We start from the raw sequence: 21,267 nt of genomic DNA on the forward strand, positions 1-21,267 counted from the left end.
TGCAATAAGTTGAATGGATAATTCCCCCCAAATTCTGTACCAGGGATACGGTTACACTATTAGCCCTCATATGCAGATCCACCTATGGTGTATACTCCTAGCAGCAGCTTCTCAGAACCGGTGGTAAGTAAATCTTCACCCTCACAGGCTACACATTGTTCAAATTCATCACAAGATGAAAGCCCAATTTATTCTACTTCATCATATAAAAAAGAAGTAGGTCTCAGCTCTGGAATTTAGCTGAGTTAATGAAAGCAATGAAGCCATTCTATCCTTAGAAGATACAGCAGAGCCTATTTTAAAAACCAGTGCACCTGTGTTTAAACATCCCAAAACCTGAGTTTCCAGGGTCAGCTCAGCTGACTGGAATCATGGAAAAGGCTTGGGCTACGCCTGATAAAAAGTTTAGAACTCATAAGAAATGGAATTTCAATTATCCTCTTCCAGCTCGGGATTGTTTTAAAAAAGGGGAGGTGGCTCCTAAAGTAGATGCAAAATAATCTACACTATCTTTGTTTTCAACATCAGAGCTAGGAGGGTGGATGGGTCCAAGAAAAACCATTTATTTTCCTGTCTAGGGCAGTCATAAGGCCAAGCCTTGGCTTCGGCTTGAATGACAAAGGCAGTGGTTGCCTGGGCTGATGTATTGGAAGGAGATTTCTCAATAGAGCAAAGATCTCATATAGCTCATATAATAAAACTGCAATGTTCCTGGAAGTATTGTATATGGGCAAAATATTTACTCCAGGGCATCAGCCCCAACTCTACCTGCTCGTAGAGCAGTTTAGCTGGGTACGTGGAAGCTCATTCAGAGTCTAGGAATCATTGTCTTTTTCTGAAAATATTCTTTTTGTTAAGAATTGACATATTCTGGAGTCAGGTTCCTTACACATACAGTTTCAAACCTAAAAGTTCCGCCATTCGGCCCTTTTTGGTATCTAACAAGTCGGGGAAGACTAGGAAAGCATTGGGCTACCAGAAGATCTACAGCTACACCACACTGGATGGGCCCAATATCAGCTGAGATTTGGAAACTAAGCAGTGTTGGGCCTAGTTAGTACTCGGATGGGAAACCATCTGGAAATACCAGGTGCTGTAGAAAAATTAACCATCAATCTAATGGTGTGGGCCTCCGCCTGGGAGACCCCAGGCTGTGGGGCCGACTTCTTCAGGACACACAGATCTGGCACGGTATCTCTAGTTTATGCTTTCGCCTTTAAGACAGCCTGCCACCTGTGGGATTATGACTGAACGCCTCTAAGTCAGAATCCCCCCTAAGCGCAACGATAGTTGTCACCATAGTAATCCTGCTCAGTACGAGGGGAACCGCAGGTTCAGACATATGGTGTATTTGCTTGGTTGAGGAGCCAATGGGGCAAGGTTTTACTCTAACCTGGTTTTAGTCAGAAGCCAAATGGGTCATTTCGGTCCATGCTCAATCCCAAAATGCTGAACAAATACATTTGGAACCTCAGTTGTACGTGGAATCGTTACGTTCCTTATGTGTGGCATGCAGCCAGGGGTTTTATGGTATCATTGAATATACAGGATGCTTACCTATATGTTCCTATACCACTGCCGATTAGTTATGCAAAGTTTGCTATCCTCCAAACAGCATTTTCAGGTCTAGCCCTTACCCTTTTGGTTAGCCACAGTCCCCAGAGTGGGGGTAATAACATCTCCGCCAGCAGGGGTTAAGGATTTTCCCATACCTAGACAACCTTTTAATTCTGGCACAGTCACAGAGATTGCTCTTTGGTCCTCTGCAACAGACAGTAACGTGTTTGCAGAGGCAAGTGACTCATAACTTGGAAAAATCGTCTCCAGTTCCGTCACATCGGATGACTCCCTTGGGGGCTGTACTGGATCAGGTCTACAGAGAGTAATTTTTACCTCGCAACAAGATATCCAGTGTTCAGAATAGGATTCAGGACTTGCCACACAGTCAAATGGTATCCATTCATGCAGCAATGCGGGTGATGGGTTTGATGGTATCTGCATCGACAGGCGGGAGTATGCACAATTCCACTCTAGGTCTCTGCAGCGTCTGATTCTTACCAAATAGAATCTACAGTCACACCACACTGGATATGCCTAGATCTCATTGGATCGTGGAAGATCAGCAGTGTTGGCCTGGTTGGTACCTGGAGGGACCAGCTGGGAATACAAGGTGTTGTAGGTATTAACGGATTGCATCAGATAATAAAGACAGACTACGGTACTTACGATAAAAGTAAGAATGTCGTTAGCCTGGTGGCTACAGGCATCCCAGCTGGACAAAGGTAAATCCTTTTGATATCAGATTGGGAAGATTCTGACACTGGGGATCAATGTCAGGAAGATTGTGTTCCAAAAGAAGAAAGGTGTCTACCGATAAAGGTTGGAACCTCGGGCCATATACAGGGCACCGGTGTAGGCACGGGACAGTCTTCAGGGAAAACCAGTCCAATTCCGCTCGGACAATGCAATGGCAGTACTGTACCTCAACATCACGGAGGAACTCTCAGCCAAAAAGTGATGAAGAAGGTAAGTCACATACCTAGGTGGGCAGAATTTCATCATCCAACCTTGTCCGCCGTTCTCATTCCAGGAATCCTAAACAGAGAAGCGGACTTCTCAAGTCGATATACCATTCAGGGAAGTGAATGGGCTCTACATCCAGAGACCTTCGGGACTCTTGTAAACAAGAGGTGCTTGCCAGACATATCTCATAGCGTCTTGGTTCAACAACAAAGTGCTCACATACAGATCAAGAACAAAGGATCCCAGAGCGATCTTTGTGGATGTCTTATCAGTGAGATGGAACCTTCGTCTGGCAGATGGGTTTTCCTCTAATTACCCTATTACCCAGGGTGGTGAGAAAGTTAAAACAGGAAGACCAGCAGAGAATTGGCAATGGATGCTCTATTTCTTCTCCCTCAACGTCCAGACCTACTAACGCAGGGTCCTGGTTATCACAGACATCTGGATCAACTGTCTTGGACAGTGTGGCCTTTGTAGCCTCTATCCTGAAGTCATGACAATATTTTCAACAGGTGATTCAAACACTGTTCAGAGCAAGGAAACCTTCCTTAGTTCGCCTTTATCACCAAATATGGCAAGCCTATATTCATGGGTGCAGTGAAAGAAGGTTGGACCCTAAATCTTTCCGAGTTCCGGGGTCTTAGCATTCTTTCAAGCACAAATGGATAAAGGTTTGAAGGTGGCTTCCTTGAAAAAGCAAGGGTCGGCATTGACTGTAGGGGTCCAAAAGTAAAATGACCAACTTACAGGATGTGGGTATTTTTTAGCAGGGTATGCTGCACATTCAGCTTCTGGTTGTTCCTTCTACAGTGCACTGGGACTTGTGTTAGTCCACAAAGCCCTTCAAGTTTTCCATTTGAACCACTTATTAAAATGGATCATAAAATGATTTTTCTACTGACTACAGGGTCATCTAGAGGAATATCAGACTTGGGGGCATTAGCATATTGTTCCACATTTCTGAGGCTTTTATCCAGATAAACCAGTTCTCAGAGATAGATCTGGGTATCTTCCCAAGGTGATGACTAAGTTCCACCTTAACAAAGAAAGGGTTGTCCCGGCCTGCGGGAGATGCATCAATGGACATGATCCGTGCAGTAGGGATCTACGTGGATTGTACCAGTGCCTTCAGAAAAGCAGATTCTCTTTTTCTCTATGGATTTCACAAGAGAGGATGACCTGCTGGTAAACAGATGCTGACAAAGATGGCTTCAAATGACGATTTCCGAAGCATATTCTCTAAGCTGATCTCCCTATTCTGGCTAATGTCTCTGTTCATTTACCTGTAAAATAGGTCCTTTTGGGCAGCACAATGTGGTGCTTATACAGAACAGATATGTAAGGCAGCCATATGGTCTTCCGTATACACATTCATTAGACATTATGCCTTGAATACCTTTGCCTCTCACAATGCTGAATTCGGGTGAAGGATTCTCCTGTACATCAGGAGCGTCCCCACCTCTAAACTGCTTTGGGAAATCCCATTGTTATCCTGTGGATAACCTGTAGACCCTGCCGGAGAAATATACGTTATGGTAAGAACTTACTGTTGATAATGGTATTTCTCCTAAGTCCACAGGGATCCCACCCTGACGCACCTGATTTGAGGATCCTTTTACTCAGTAAACTTTTCCTTCTTGTACGGAAGGGTGTGCATGTGTGTTCTTCTCACCTGATTAGGGCTCTACATGATGCTCCTGCCTTCTGCTTTGGAATACAACTGATTTGTCTGAGCCAGTGGGCAGGGATATATGGACGGGCCTGTTGCATCCTGGGAGGCCAGAAAGCTTTGATCGATTGGTGCCAATCTGCTGACGCTCCATCATATCCCATTGTTATCCTGTGGAACCTGTGAACTTATGAGAAATACCGTTATCAACGGTAAGTTCTTACCATAACGTATATATCAGGCAGTTTAGCACCTAATACAAATTACAGAATGAGTAAACATATTGAAGATAGTACTAGTTACCCATTACATGTCAGGTTGTATATTGACTATACACAATACCGTTTATTTCATGTTTGTAACTTAATTTGATTATTATATAAGTAGTTATGGTAGACTTATCGTCGATAACTCTTTTTCTCCGACGTCCACAGTATCCAGAGGATAACACTGGGATATGAGGTAGTGTCAGCGGAATGGCACCAATTGATCAAAAGCTTTTTGGCCTCCCAGAATGCAACGGGCCAGTCTCCTGGCTCAGGCAATTCAGTTATTTTCCAAAGCTCAAGCCAGGAGCATCATAGAGAGCCCTAATCAGACGAGAAGAACACACATACACACAGTTCCACACAAGAGGGAAGAGGCTAGTAAGTGTAAGGATCCTCAAATCAGGTGCATCAGGGTGGGATCCCTGTAAATACTGTAGACTTCGGAGAAATGGAGATATCGACAGTAAGTCTACCATAACTACTTATTTCTCCTGCAGGGTCCGCAGTTTATCCACAGGATAACATTGGGATGTCCCCAAAAAAATATTAGTGAAGGGGACGCTCCTGACTGGATAGGAGAATCCTTCGCCCGAATGCAGCATCCTGAGAGGCAAAGGTATCCAAGGCATAATGTCTAATGAATGTGTTAATGGAAGACCTTGTGGCTGCCTTACATAACTGTTCTGCTGAAACACCACGTTGTGCTGCCCATGACAGACCTACCTTACGAGTAGAGTGAGCAGAGACATTAGCCGGAATAGGGAGATCAGCTTGAGAATATGCTGCTGAAATAGTCATCCGAAGCCACCTCGCCAGTGTCTGCTTATCAGCAGGCCAGCCTCTCTTGTAAAATCCGTAGAAAACTAAGAGAGTATCTGTCTTTCTAATGGCACTGGTACGATCTACGTAGATCCTTAAAGCATGGACTACATCCAATGATGCATCTCCCGCAGAAAGGTCCTGCCCTTGGAAAACCGGAACTACAATTTCTTCGTTAAGGTGGAATTTGGAGACCATCTTAGGAAGATATCCAGATTTGGTACTAAGTACTGCTCTATCTGGATGAAAAATCAGAAAAGGAGGGCGACAAAACAATGCCCCTAAATCTGAAACTTCTAGCTGAAGCAATAGCCAGTAGAAAGAGAACTTTAGCTGTCAGCTATTTAAGAACCACTTGCTTCAGTGGTTCAAATGGAGCAACTTGAAGCGCCTTTAATAAACTAAATGTAGATCCCAAGGAGCTGTAGGAGGAACAAAAGGAGGTTGGATGTCAAGTACTCCTTGAAAAAAGTGTGAACATCCTGTAGGTTAGCAATTTTCTTTTGAAACCATACAATCAATGCAGACACCTGAACTCTCATGGAAGTCACCCGTAGACCTTTGTCCATTCCTGCCTGAAGGAATGCTATGACTCTAGAAACTCTAAAAGACCTAGGGTCAAGCTTCCTGGTACTGCACTATTAAATACAAGCATGCCATATCCGGTAATAAATGTGAGCTGAGGACGGTTTCCTTGCTCTAAGAGCATTGTTTGAATTACCTCTTGTGAAAACTCTTTTGCTTTCAGGATGGAAGTCTCAAGAGCCACGCCATCAAAGACAGCCAATCCAGGTGCTTGTAATGACAAGGACCCTGAGACAGTAGATCTGGATGTTGAGGCAGTAGAAACGGAGACGCCACAGATCTGTGTACCAATATCTTCTGGGCCATGCCAGAGCTATTAGTATCACGGTGCCCTTTCCTTGTTTGACTTTCTGTATCACCCTGGGCAACAGGGTGATTGGTGGACACACCAATGAAACTCCCATCTCAGTGACAGAGCATCCACGAAGATCACTTTGGGATCCTTTGTACTTGACCCGTGTGCAGGAACTTTGTTGTTCTGATGAGAAGCCATGAGGTCAGAACAACAAGGTCAGACAGCCCTCGCTTGTTTACCAGAATCTGGAAGACCTCGATGTGTAAAGCCCATTCGTTTTGCATGAATGGCGTGTCGACTGAGAAAATCCGCTTCCGAGTTTTGGACTCCTGGAACAAACACTACGGACAAGGCCGGATGATGAAGTTCTGCCCACCTTAATGTGCAGCTTACCTCCTTCATTGCATTTTGGCTGCGAGTATCTCCCTGATGATTGAGGTATGCTACTGCCATCACACTGTCCGAGCGAATCTGAACCAGTTTTCCTTGAAGTATGTCCCTTGCCTGAGTGAGAGCCATATATATGGCCCGAAGTTCCAATATAATTTATTGGCAGGCAACTTTCTTCCTTGGTCCAAAGCCCTTGGAAGCAGCACTTTTCTGACACGGCTCCCCAGCCCAGAAGACTGGCATCCGTTATGAGAACCTTCCACTCAGAAATCCAAAAGGGCCGCCCTTTGTCCAGATGGGATGTCTGCACTATGGTCTTTCCTGAGGAAGGACCATAGTCTGAATTTTTATTGTTTGATGTAGTCCATTCCATCTGGAAAGAATCAGACGTTGAAGGGGCTTCGAGTGGAATTGAGCATATTCCACCATGTCAACTGTTGACACCATAGATCCCATCACTGACACTGCTGCATGAATGGATACTCTTCGACAGACTCCTTGTCTGTATTGTGGATATATTGATCAGAGGTAGAAAAACTCTGAAGCCTGAAATCCAATACAGCCCCCAGGTGCGTTATGACAAAAACAAAGGGATGACTTCACCCAATTTATGAGCAGCCGTGGCTCTCTAAACAGTCTATTGTCAGTTGCAGATGGCTCTGGAGAGCTTCCTGGGATTGAGCCAGGCTTAACAGGTCGTCCAGGTATGGGAAAATTCTTCTCCCCTGATGACGGAGATAAGCCGCCATTACCACCATAATTTTGGTAAATACTCTTGGAGGATAGCAAACCTGAGATCGCACTGATGGGACGGTGCTATAGGTACCTGCAGGTAAGCAACCTGGATATCTAGGAATACCATAAAATCCCCCGGCTCCATGGCCAAGATAATTGAATGCAAGGTCTCCATATGAAAACAAGGCACCCAAATGAATCTGTTAAGAGCTTTGAGATTGAGAATGGGCTGATGTGACACATACGGTTTCTGTACTAGAAACAGGTTGGAATAGAATCCTTGTCCCTGCTGTGCAGGAGGGACCGGTACCATCACCCCTGATTGTAGAAACTTCTGAACTGCCTCCTGTAAAGCCCTGGCCTTCACTTCCACCGAGGACGGGCTGGTACAAAAAAAATCTCTGCATGGGGTGTTTCTTGAAGGCAAACGCATAACCGTGAGATACCGCTTCCTGCACCCAGGCATCTTTGGTGGACTGCTACCAGGTCTGTGCAGATAGAAGTTGGCCTCCCACCATGGGATCCCCCAGGTGGAGACACGTGCCATCATGCTGATGGCTTGTCTTCTGATTTGGAAGCAGGCCCTCTGGTAGCCCAATGCTTTTTTGTCTTTCCAGACTTTTCCGATTGGGACTGTTTGCAGTAACCCTTTCCTTTTGCTTTTCCTTGGGTCCGAAAGGACCGGAAAGCTGGAAACCTAAGCTTAAGACTTGTAGGTAGAAGCAAACTTCACTTTCTTAAAGTCTGCTTCTGACTCCAGAATATTGTTTAATTCTTTATCAAAAAGAAAATCTCAAGTGAAAGGCAAAGACTCTTCTACTTTTTTGGACTCTGAGTCAGCCTTCCATGTGCGTAGCCAGACAGCTCTGCGTGCTGCTACTGCGGAGGCCGATGTCTGAGAAGCAATAGTACCCATATCCAAGTTTGCTTCTTTCATAAAAATAGCTGCCTGTTTAATATGTGCAAAGTGAGACTTTTGTTCTCTAGACGCCAATGACAAATCGTCTTCTAATGTATCAGCCCAGGCCGACACTGCTTTCGACATCCAGAATAAAGCCATTGCCGGCCTAACAACTGCTTTTGATAAGGAAAAAACTGTTTTTAGAAAACCATCTATCTTTCTATCCGTTACATCATTTAATGAAGTTGAAGGCAGAGGTAATGTAGATTTACACACCAACCAAATGACATGCGTCTCTACTTTGGGAGCAACCTCCATTTTCAAACAAACCCCAGCCGGAAAAGGATAATGAGAATTAAATTTTTTTGGAATCCTGAACTTTTTACTGGGTGTGAGCCAAGCCTCTTGCATGATTTCCGTTAGCTGTTCTGACTCCGGAAATTCAGTTCTGACCATTTTATGACGTTTAAACACAGGTGCCTTGGACTTTAACAAAGGCTCTGCTGCCTCCTCTAAGAATAGAATGGCTTTCATTGCATTAATTAGCTCAGGTTCATCGACTGAGCTGGGACCTTCATCCTCATCTCTGCATGCAGACCCAGAATGCGAGGAACCTTCTTCATCCTCTGAAGTGTCCTCTTCTGAAACGTGTGTAGACTGGGAAGATGTTTTTTCATGTCTGTATGATTTACTTTCTACAGGCCTTTCAGCCTGTTTTTGTTGAAAGGCTGCAGATTCCTGGACTGGATGTGATAACACCCAGGGGGAATGCTGCATGTAATGGTTAACAGGGTAACCTATCCCTGGTATAAGAGCTGGCACTATCCGCTCAGCTATACTGGATAATGTTTGTGCAAATGAAGCTCATGGGGGTTCTGAGTGAACCTGTGTCTGCCTTGGTTTATTAAGGAGACTTTGGTAAAAGCTTAACAGTTTGCACATAATCCATTTTGTACCAGATCATACATAATATCAATGTCAGTGCTGCTGTGGAGAGTGTAACCTCCTCACCCTTGCCTCTCTTACACATGGTAAACAAATCACACCTGTATGGTGTGGACTACAGAATTTGTGACCGTATTCACTTTAAGCTTGCTAAAGTGATATACAATCCGGTCCCTCCCTGACTCGCACCAGCATTGAGGATCGGAAATACAAAGACTATGAAACGGACAGAAATATAGTATAGTAAAGGTCAGCAGCCACACTAGCAATCAGTCCCAAGCTATACATTAGTATAATACGCAATATGAGCATATATTCAACTACAGATACATTTCAGGTATACAGGAAAAACAAATTACTGCATTACCTTATATAGGACTTTTAACGTATTCAGTCGCACAGCAAAAGAAACGCCATAACAGTTTATGAGACTCGTATGCATCAGGCACTTATCCAACTACTCGTACCCCAATGGTAGGTAGAGACTCAGTGCTGTATCACCTGGCCCAGGAGAGCAGGATACAGGGACACTTAACCCCGCTTCCAGGATTGGTCAATACGCTATCAAACACTGAGTGGATCCAGACGCTAATATTGAACACAGACGCCCAAGTGAACACAGACACACCAGTGACACATCCGCCTATGCTGCAACTGGGTCAGTTAGATATCTAGTGTCTCAGATGGAAGCGGAAAATCAGTTCATGGCGGGAAACTCATAGGAAACTGGTCATGAAACGGGGGCAAGGGCGACAAGGGGAGCGTCTTACTCCCCACTGCTGACGTCAACCCTAAGAATCGCGGCCACAAACTAACCCCTGTAGCCTATGTTCCCTGAGGCCTAGCGCTGATGCACCCGAGGTGGCAGCCACGTCAGCGACTGTTGGGTAGTATCCTCCCAAAACCTGTGCGGTCGTGTCCGCGTCTTACCCGCTAAGCGGAACAGATCCCTTACCTTCTCCCCGTGCTCCAGCGACAGCTGTATATGTGGGTAAGCGTTGTCGCAACCCGGCGAAGAGTTGGTGGAGCGACTCTAAGGTGCGTATACAATGCTTTTTAAAAAGATCACTCTAAAAGAATAAGGCTATAAAAATAAAATAATAAAAAGTTTATGGCTGCATAAAAACAGCAGCACCATGACCGTAGTCCGGCTCCTGCAGCACCAAACAAAAAAGTGATTTGCCTGAGCCAGGAGGCGGGGATATAGAAGACTGGCCCATTGCATTTTGGGAGGCTGAAAGCTTTTGATCGATTGGTGCCATTCCGCTGATGCTTCCTCATAGCCCAATGTTATCCTGTGGATAAACTGTGGACTCTGCAGGAGAAATTTTGGCTTGCCCTAGTAATATTATATTTATATAAGTCAGGAGGATTCCTAAATAAAGTTCAACCCAAATAAGTCAAAAGAAGAGGAAGCCCATTTTACGGGAATCGTTCCCCTCCATTGGGGAACAGACCTACCCGGACCTAGTAACATACCTACTGATTTTTCTGCATGTATCACCAGGCCAAACACGCTGCCATAATTGCTGATTTTATCCATAATAAGTGTCAATGAGGGGTGATTAACAGTAAGTCATCCGCAAGGGCGGACATTTCTATTTAGTGAGAACCAATATGTACGACCCCTCAACCCATTAACCAAAAGCGAGGTGGTCGGAGAGTGAAAACAAAAACAAAAAAACATTAATCAAATGAAACCTAAGTCAGAAGCTCTATATTCCAGTATAGCAACAAATGTGTCGAACGATTTATGTGTTTCTACTTTGTAGCATATTATTGGAATTAGAAGATTACTTTGAGGTTACGCTCACTGCAATCGCCAACCTAATAGCTCGTACCGAATGTTTACCAGCTACAAAGCCCAGCTGGTGGTCAGTAAGCAAGCTCAGCAAGATTGGTCTTTTTACATCATTTTGAAGTCAACATTCAACAGTGTAATAGGCCTATAGGAACGTAAAAATTGGGATCTCTATGTGGTTTTGGTAATAATATTGTTTGCGACTCATTACATGTGGGATAGTGAGGAGGGTCCCTGTAGATTGTCTGAGAAAGCTCATGCAGAGCTGGAAGGATGTTATCATGTAGTAATGGTCACCATCTATACCTGGAGCTTTCAGAGGTGCAGGACCCGAGAAATTTCTTCTGTGGTGACAGCACCACTTAAGTGTTCTCTATGAGCTTGTGACAATTGTGGAAGACTGAGTTCTTGTAATATGCGGCTCTGAAGATCAGAATCTATTGTTTGAGCCACATATAAATTGCTATAATATTCATGAAACAAATCAAAATATGTTGGGAGTCAGTGACAGGGGTACAAGTACTAGGATGTTTAATGACCGCAATATGGGTTCTAGTTTTTCAACAGACATAGCAGCTAATAATCTGCCATCTTTATTTAGTTAGAAGTTGCACTCCATGATTAGTGATCCAGCAGACCACTCCAAGAAAGTAGCAAAGCCAAACAAGGACTCACGTTGCCAAGCCATTATCGCTGTTGGGGTTACTAAAACTCCCACTAGACTTTTAAATCTGAATCAGGGAGTCATTAGAGACCATAATAGCAAGCTAAGTGATAAAAAGAAAACTAAGGTGATTTAGGAGACTGTGGTGGAGATCAAGGAACCATTAATCTGCGTTTAGCCAAAGTAAGGTCTTCAAAATATAGTGGTTGCCGGGTACAGCAGGGTAAAGCGGCGTTCCTGATCATGATGATATCTACACATCTCTGAGAATGCATTGTATTTTTGAGAAACACCTGCCTAAAAATAAAGACTTTACACTGGCTGTGACCTGCAATACTGAGCCAGGATGTTTTCCTTAATTATATACAGTATTTGCTGGCGTATAAGACTACTTTTTTGCCCTGAAAAACATGCCTCCAAGTGGGGGGGTCGTCTTATACGCCGGGTGCACTTCAGTTGGGATAGACATAGCTGCCATAGTGGCCTTCCGATACTCGCCCGGTGCCCATAGTGGCCTCCCGATGCCCGCCCACCTCATTCTACTCACCATCCAGTATCGCGCGATATCCAGTGCGGCCGCGGCGGGTCACTAGTGCCAATTACAGGGAGATGCAGGGACTGGCCGGAGGCGCTGCAGTCGCGTTGTGGCAGTACAATGGTGACAATGACAGGTACTGTAATGGCACTAATACTAATACTAATGGCACTCATGTGAACCCGGTAACACTAAATGCACACAGGGGTATACTTTTATACATTTTACAACTTTCTCCTCACCCCCTCCCCCCTTCTTATGCATACCTTGATAAATACTCCCTATCCAAATCTCTTATCAGGTCATAATATACAGTATGTCACAAATCTGATGTTCTTTTACGTTTTATTTGGTGTGTGGAAGGGGGTAGTCTTATACGGCGAGTATATAACAAACTATATTTTGAGTGGAAATGTTGGGGGTCGTCTTATACGCCGGCAAATATGGTAATCTAAAAATTTGGCCACAACTTTGGTGAAGGTCAATACTAAGAAAATCAGGGGCAGATGTATTAAGCCTGGAACAGGGCTGTTTCTAGCCAATTTGGCTCCCAGTGCGAGATTTAAAAATGCGCCCCCCCATGACATAAAAAAATGTGTGTCCCCCCCCACACACACACCTAGATGAGAAAAAAAACAACTTGCGCGCGCACCCGGAAAGGGGGCATGGCCTCATCTAAATGGGTGTGGCCTCATCTAAATGGATGTGGCCTCGTCTGAAAAGACTACCTCACAATCCAGTTTTTGACCCTGCTCCAACAGATCACGACCACCACAGGAAAAAAAAAGTTCTACCATATTAAGCCCCACACAGTAATGCCCCCTGCACCATATTATGCCACACACCGCAATGCCCTTGATACATTAAATCCCCACACTACGGCAGGAAAGACTCCCCATTTCACACATTACGGCAGGTGTCCCCATTTTACACATTGAGAGAGAGAGAGAATACTTACAGAGGCGATTACTGCTCTTCGGCCCGCCTCACCAGTCGCACCTCGCGCCGGCCTTTCCCTCTTCATAACTTGAATCCCCATCTGTACTCCGCTCGGAGGGGGGGGGGAGGGGGGGAGTTTAGCGGAGTGACGGGGTTGCGCCGTGACGTAACGACGCAACCGCGTCATTCCGTGAAACTCCGCCCCCCGAGAGGGTTACTCGGGGAGAAATAGGAGGGGGAAGCAGGGAGCCCAGTTAGTGCCGCGGCGGGCGCATTTGCTTAGTCATAGGAATGACTAAGCAAATGCGAAACGATCGTTAGGAGATCGGAGCACTTACTCTGTGTCCTTTTAATGTTAGCCTAGCCACTGTATAAATTCATGTTTGCCTAGCAATGGTGTTCTTATAAATAATTGCTGTGCCTCATAACAAAAGCTGCTGCCGCTGTGGGTGCGACCGCCCGCACTCCACACTAGAGACGGCTCCCACTTAGATCACCAAGCCACGCGGGTGGTCTCATACAGGAGAGCCGCGGCCAGCGGCTTCCCGCTAACACACGCTGTTACACACAGCGTGAGGGAGCCGAAGGGCAATGCCGCATTAGGGCTCTATAGAATTAAATAAGTGTGGTGGTTCCGTAAATTTGGTACACTATGTGCTAGCGGCAATACATGAGGGGAGAAATGATGGTCTCTGGTATATTTAGTACAGTGTGTAGGTAGTACAAATGCACTGCGTTACCACAAATAGGGACAAAAGAAAATACATGTGCTAAACACAATAATAAACACTGTTCTAATACAAACAACAGCTATATGGCAAATGTGATATAAACTAATCTACAATATGTTACATATGTGTGTATATTTGGTGCGGCCATAAATAGGGGTGATTGCTATGTAAAATTGAGTACCTTTATAATTATATAAAAGGAATAACTGTTCTATTACCCACAATAAATAAAAGCTGTATGGATATGCACTTTAAAGATCTTATAATAACATATCATATGTCTGTGCAAGGAATGTGAAACAATACGGCTTACTGTCATACAGAACGGAGCACCTTTAACATAAGGGATATACACACACAAAAGGCAGAACGAGAATAAGCTCCATTTGTCCGTGGATTACATTTTGATAGACATAACGTAAGGGAGTTTAAGATAAGGTAGGGGTGGGCAACATGCGGCCCGTGGCCCGATCTTGCCTGGCCCGAAGTCCCCCACCAGTGAGCAATGACAAGCGGCCCGATTGGCTGAGCCGCTTGTCATTGCGCTACACAGCTCCCAGAAGCGGCGCCGCTGAGGAAATGCCGGTCACGTCACAGGGTCACCTGACCGGGATTTCCTCTGTGACGTGGTGCGCGGGGCGGCACGGGGGCGGAGCCACAGCAGGAGTGGACAGCGGGCAGCAGCAGTGACTCCGTGCAGCACAGCGGGCAGCGCGGATCATCTGGCAGCAGGAAACGAGGATCTGGCAGCGGGGATCTGGCAGCGGGCAGCAGATCTGCCACTGAAAAAAAGGTAAAGGGATCTGTGCATAACTTTAAAAGCTGTTATATGGGTCCAGGGGAGGGGGTAGAGACTGCTCTATGGGTTTAGGGGAGGGGGTGGGAAGGGGAGTAGAGACTGCTATATGGGTCCGGGGGAGGGGAGGAGCTAGTAACTGTGCCCAGGGACAGAGACAGGAGCGGTGAATAACAGCATTACACAGGATGCTGTTTGTTTGTTTTCAGCATTGTTTTTTTTAATTTTTAATTTTTATTTTTTTTATTACTGGATTAATGGTTTTTTTTTTTAGACATTTGTATTTTGGCTGTAAAAAAACTACATATGCAACGTACTGTATATTGTGGTGTGTGTTATTATAGTTATATATACTATGTTTTTATAGTTCTATACATAACTATGGGCCTAATTCAGACCTGATCGCTAGCAGGCGATTTTTGCACTGCTGCGATCAGTTCGTCACCACCTACAGGGGGAGGGGGAAATCGCTGTGCAGGGGTGTGATCACAAGTGCAGAGAGCTGCACAAACAGAAGTTTGTGCAGTCTCTGAACAGCCCAGGACTTACTCTTCCAGTGCGATGATCGGAGCCTGAGCTGACATCAGAAACCCTCCCTCCAAATGCCTGGTCCCTCCAGCGTTTTTTCCGGACACTCCTCTAAAACGATCAGTTGCCACCCACAAACACCCTCTGCCTGTCAATCACCTTGCGATTGCCCGTGCGATCGCTTTGTTCGCACCATCCCGTTGCTGCCCGGCGCTGCGGACCGACGCACCTGTGCATTGCGGTGCATACGCATGCACAGTTCAGACCCGATCGGTATTGTATATACAAGATATTTTGTGTGCGGCCCTCGAATATTCACTGGAAGTGTTAAGCGGCCCCCCAGCTGAAATAATTGCCCACCCCTGAGATAAGGAGAGAATTAAGATACGCACAAGCCATCATATAGCTATCTGCCAGAGACAGGAGCATAGGGACATCAATCCCCCTAGCAGCAATAAATAAATACAATTATAGTAGGCACTTTATAAATAATATGGTTCACCACTTAAGCAAAAATAGAGTGTATTATAGCCAGTGATGCGCACGCTGGAAACACGGAGCTGAATTATAATAGTGGTGACACAATTTTATTACACCTGGGAGCTGTTCACTCCCAGATACGAATGTATCATTGCAAGAGATTTGGCAACTAATATTGTTACATAATTGAAACACTGTTCAAGATATTAGAGACAGTGAAGTAATACACAATTACAGTGGCTTAGCTTTTTAATTTACTTCATTTAATTTTCACAACCTTCACAAATTAATCCACATGCACTATATTTCGCAAATGTTTTAAAGATTATAATAAAAGTTATATTTTAGAATTGGTGGTCATCTATCATAATAGATATTTGACTTTAAGAAATTACACAAGTCCGAGTGTGCCCAATATAGGGAATCTTCTTCTTTTTGACTTTCTACATTTATATTATTCCTTGGAGCACCTCCCAATATATAAAAGGTACATACCTGGATTATTGAATATAAGGGAAAGGACATACACTACATATGAAAAATATTTAACAAAAATACTTAACGAAAATAGGTGTCTGTGCGACTCTTCATTCACCTAGTGAACCTGATCCAGCAGGACACCCAATCTTATTGGGAGCACATAGGACAAACAGAGAGTCCGATTTTCTGTGACGAGAAATTCTCTTCACATAAATCTTCAAAGCCCTCACAACATCCAAGGACTTTGCGGTAATTGAGGAGTCAGTAGCCACTGGCACCACAATAGGTTGGTTGATATGAAAAGCCGACACAACCTTTAAGAAGAAACTGTAGACGCGACCGGAGCTCAGGTCTAACTTCATGGAAAATTAAGTATGGGCTCTTGTAAGACAAAGCCCCCAAGTTCAGACACACGACTAGCAGATGCCAATGTCAACAGTGTGACCACCTTCCAAGTGAAAAACTTGACCTCAACCTCTTGTAGAGGCTCGAACCAATCTGATTGCAGGAACTGCAACACCACGTTAAGATCCCAAGGTGCCGTAGGAGGCACAAAGGGAGGCTGGATGTGCAGGACCCCTTTCAAGAAAGTCTGAACCTCAGGGAGGGAAGCCAATTATTTCTGGAAGAAAATGGACAAGGCCAAAATCTGGACCTTTATGGAGCCCAAACGCAGGCCCACATCCACACCTGCTTGCAGGAAGGAGAAACCGCCCAAGTTGAAACGCCACCGTAGGAAACTTCTTGGATTCACACCAAGACACATACTTTTTCCAAATGCGATGGTAATGTTTAGACGTTACTCCTTTCCTAGCCTGGATCAGGGTAGGAATAATTTTGTTCAAAACGCCTTTCCGTGCTAAGATCAGGCGTTCAACCTCCATGCCGTCAAACGTAGCCACGATAAGTCTTAATAAGCGAACGGCCTCTGTTGTAGAAGGTCCTCTCGAAGAGGAAGAGGCCTCAGATCTTCCATCAGTAACTCCAGAAGATCTGCGTACCAAGCTCGTCTTGGCCAGTCTGGAGCATTGATAATGACAATCGCCTGAACTATTGTTCTTTTTATAAGTTTTAGAATCTTTGGGATGAGTGGAAGTGGAGGAAAGGCATACACCGACTGGAAGATCCACTGAGTTACCAGTGCGTCCACCGCCACTGTCTGTGGGTCTCTTGACCTGGAACAGTACCTGCGAAGCTTCTTGTTGAGGCGGGAGGCCATCATGTCTATATGAGGGATGCCCCAAAGACTTGTCACCCCAAGGTGTTCGCAGAGGTGGAGTCACCACTCTCCTGGATGGAGATCGTGCCTGCTGCGGAAGTCCGCTTCCCAGTTGTCCACTCCCGTAATGATAGCGCCATCGCATGCTTTTCTGCCCATAGGAGGATCTTTGATACCTCTGCCACTGCAGCTCTGCTCTTCGTTCCACCTTGTCGGTTTATGTAGGCCACAGTCGTTACATTGTCCGACTGCACCTGAATGGCCTGATCTTGCAAAAGATGTGCCTCTTGTAGTAGGCCGTTGTACACGGCCCTTAGTTCCAGAACGTTTATCGGAAGGATGGATTCCAGACTTGACCACCTTCCTTGGAAGTTTTCCCCATGTGTGACCATGCCCCAGCCTCTGAGACTTGCATCTGTGGTTAGAAGGATCCAACTCTGAATCCCGAACCAGCGGCCCTCGAGAAGGTGAGGCATATGTAGCCACCAGAGAAGTAAAATCCTGGCTTTCGGTGACAGACGAATTCTCTGGTGCATGTATAGGTGAGATCCCGACCACTTGTCCAGGAGATCCAGTTGGAAGGACCGTGCATGAAATCTGCCATACTGTAGAGCCTCGTAGGAGGACACCATCTTCCCCAGAAGGCGAATGCACTGATGAACCGATAACAGGGCAGGCTTCAAGACCTCCTGGACCATTTTCTGTATCACCAATGCTTTCTCCACCGGTAGAAATACCCTCTGCACTTCCGTGTCGAGGCTTATCCCTAAGAAAGACAATCTCCTTGTTGGCTCCAAATGTGACTTTGGAAGATTCTGGATCCACCCATGATCCCTAAGTAGTTGAGGTGTGAGAACAATGGACTGTAACAATTTCTCCCTGGATGACGCTTTTATCAGCAGATCGTCCAGATATGGAATTGTGTTCACTCCCTGCTTGCGGAGCAGTAGCATCATCTCTGCCAATACCTTGGTGAACACCCTCGGTGCCGTGGATAGGCTGAATGGCAGCGCCTGGAACGGATAATGACAGTCCAACAGAGCAAATCTGAGATACGCCTGGTGTGGCGGCCAAATTGGAATGTGAAGGTACGAATTCCTTGATATCCAGTGATACCAGGAATTCCCCCCTCCTCCAGACCGGAGATCACCGCCCTCAGAGATTCCATCTTGAACTTGAATCCCCTCAAATAAGAATTTAAAGATTTGAGGTTCAATATTGGTCTTACCGAACCATCCGGTTTCAGTACCACGAATAGGTTGGAGTAAAAACTCTTGGAACAATGACATTTGCCTTTTCCAATTTTTGAATGGCTTCCTGCAGGATAGCCCTTTCTGCCAGCAAAGCTGGTAGGCCCGATTTGAAGAATCTGTGAGGTGGGAGTTCTTGAAACTCCAGTCTGTACCCCTGGGATACAATATCTTGCACCCAGGGGTCCAGGTCTGAGGACACCCAGACCTGACTGAAATTTCGCAGACGATCTCCAGGCTGGGAGGTCCACCGTCATGCTGAGGATTTTGAACAAACAGAAGCCGGCTTCTGTTCCTGGGAACCTGTCGGTGCAGGTTTTCTGGATTTTCCCCGACCACTTCTGAAGAAGGTGGAAGAGGCTTTGGACTTCTTAACCTTTGCGGTCCGAAAGGACTGCATCATAGACGTAAAAAAGGGACTTCTTTGCTGTCGGAGTGGCTGAGGTAAGGAAGGTTGGCTTACCCGCGGTTGCCGTGGAGATCCACGCATCCAAAGCCTCCCCAAATAGAGCCTGACCTGTGAAGGGTAGGTTCTCCACACTCTTCTTGGATTCCGCATCCACAGACCATTGGCGCAGCCAGAGTCCCCTGCGTGCCGAGATAGCCATGGAAGCTGTCAGTGCATTCAGATTACCAAGGTCCTTCATGGCCTCCACCATGAAACCTGCAGAATCCTGTATGTGACGTAAAAACATTTCAATGTCACTTTTGTCCATAGTATCTAAATCCTCTAGTAACGTGCCTGACCGTTTTACTATGGCATTAGAAATCCATGCACAAGCGACAGTGGGCCTTAGTGTCACTCCTGACGCAGTGTATATGGATTTGAGAGTAGTCTCAATCTTGCGGTCTGCCGGCTCTTTCAAAGCGGTAGACAGGGGGGGACAGGTAAAACCACCTTTTTAGACAATCTAGATACAGAAGCATCTACTATAGGGGGGTTTTCCTGTTTTTTCCTATACTCTTCAGGGAAAGGAAAGGCAACAAGAACCCTGTTTTGGATCTGGAATTTTTTCTCTGGGTTTTCCCAGGATTTTTCAAACAATGCGTTAATTACTTAGACGCAGAGAAGGTAAGGGAGACTTTCTTATTGTCAGTAAAATAAGCCTCCTCGACCTGTTCAGGAACTTTGTCAGTAATGTGTAAAACGTCCCGTGTAGCCTCAATCATGAGCTGCACCCCTTTAGCAAGGGAGGCCTCCCCCCTGAGTATATCCCAATCACCGCCCCCTGTATCAGAGTTGGTATCCGTGTCGACTTGCATTATTTGGGCAAGAGCACACTTTTGGGGGCATATACCAGGGGATTTAGATGAGGTCGTGGGAGTTGAATATGACAAAACCTCTACAGATTGTTTTAAAACCTGTGTTTCAGTCTCATAATGAGCTATCCTAGATGAAATCTGGAATATCATCCCCTTAACAGAAGCCACCCACTGGGGTTCAGATTCAGAAAGCCGAGACAGTATATTGCAGTCCTGAGTACATGGAATAGACTCCCCCGGAGAAGATACACACTCTGCAGCACAGGACACAGAGTCCTTAGACATGGTAATATGGATATATAACAAAGACACACAGGAAAATGTCAGACACAGTTTCCCCCAAGAGGAGAGTAGGCAGTTATAATAATAAGAGCCTGGCCCTTAATAGGTTACTCAGTTAATGTTGTAAATAACCCCCCCCCCCCCTTCTATAACCCCCTGGTACCGCACAGGATAGCTGGAGTGATGTGGAGTCAGCGCTCCCTGTCAGCGTGTCTGTGTGTGATCTGCGCTGGTGAGTGCTGGATCCGCTCTGAGAATCTCCGCCCCCTGTAATGGCGCGTCTTCCCGCACTTTTAAATCTTTATACTGGCCTGAGGTAATAAACGCTGGCAGTAGACAGAGTCCCTGAAAGCTAGTGACCAGTTTGTAGCGCTGGCCCAAGGCGCCCCTCACAGCTCCACACTGTCTGCCTCTGAGCCCTCTGGAGCACAGCGTCAGCGCTGCGCTCCTACCCTGAAGCCGCCATTCTCACTGGCTCCCCACTTGTCGGGTCACCGGTGTCCTACTCACCACAGCAATCTTCTGTCTCTGTTAGGGGGTGGCGGCATGCTGCGGGAGTGAGCGGTCACCTCAGGGGCTTGCGATCGACACCCTCAGGAGCTCAGTGTCCTGTCAGAGGAGATAGTGGCCATTAACCTCAAGGGTTGGACACTACTCCCCCCCTAAGCCTCACGAAGCAGGTAGGTTGTTGCCAGCAGCCTCCCTGTGCCTAATTGAAAAAAAAATAAAACCAGAAAAGCTCTAGGTGCTCCCCTACCTGTGACCGGCTCCTCCAGGCACATTTTCTAAACTGAGTCTGGTAGGAGGGGCATATAGGGAGGAGCCAGCCCACACTGTCAAACTCTTAACGTGCCCATGGCTCCTGGTGGACCCATCTATACCCCATGGTACTAATGTGGACCCCAGCATCCTCTAGGACGTAAGAGAAATCCCAAACCTGCCTCGTTTGGTAGAACATGAACAATAACCTAAATTGCAGCAGAGCAGAGATTGATGCCTGAAGGACGAGAAACCTAGTCTCCTTGGAGCAGCATTATAAAAATGTGTGAGTAGAGGGCTGAAGGGCTGAACCTTTGTTGGTTGGGGCACTCAAGATCTAAGATCTAGCCACCCTCACTCTCCTCCACCTCTCAGAGACCGGAATAGGAGTCCTCCAGGGACCATACAC

The 21,267-nt window shown here is 45.9% G+C and overlaps 1 protein-coding gene across 2 annotated transcripts in view; it reads right to left on the reverse strand.

The window, feature by feature from the left end:
• Window positions 1-21,267, reverse strand: part of CC2D1B (coiled-coil and C2 domain containing 1B) — a 408,633-nt gene that overhangs the window by 117,000 nt on the left and 270,366 nt on the right. The window lies entirely within an intron of this gene.

The sequence above is a fragment of the Pseudophryne corroboree genome, chromosome 9 (genome assembly GCF_028390025.1).
Source record: "Pseudophryne corroboree isolate aPseCor3 chromosome 9, aPseCor3.hap2, whole genome shotgun sequence".
NCBI lineage: Eukaryota > Metazoa > Chordata > Amphibia > Anura > Myobatrachidae > Pseudophryne > Pseudophryne corroboree.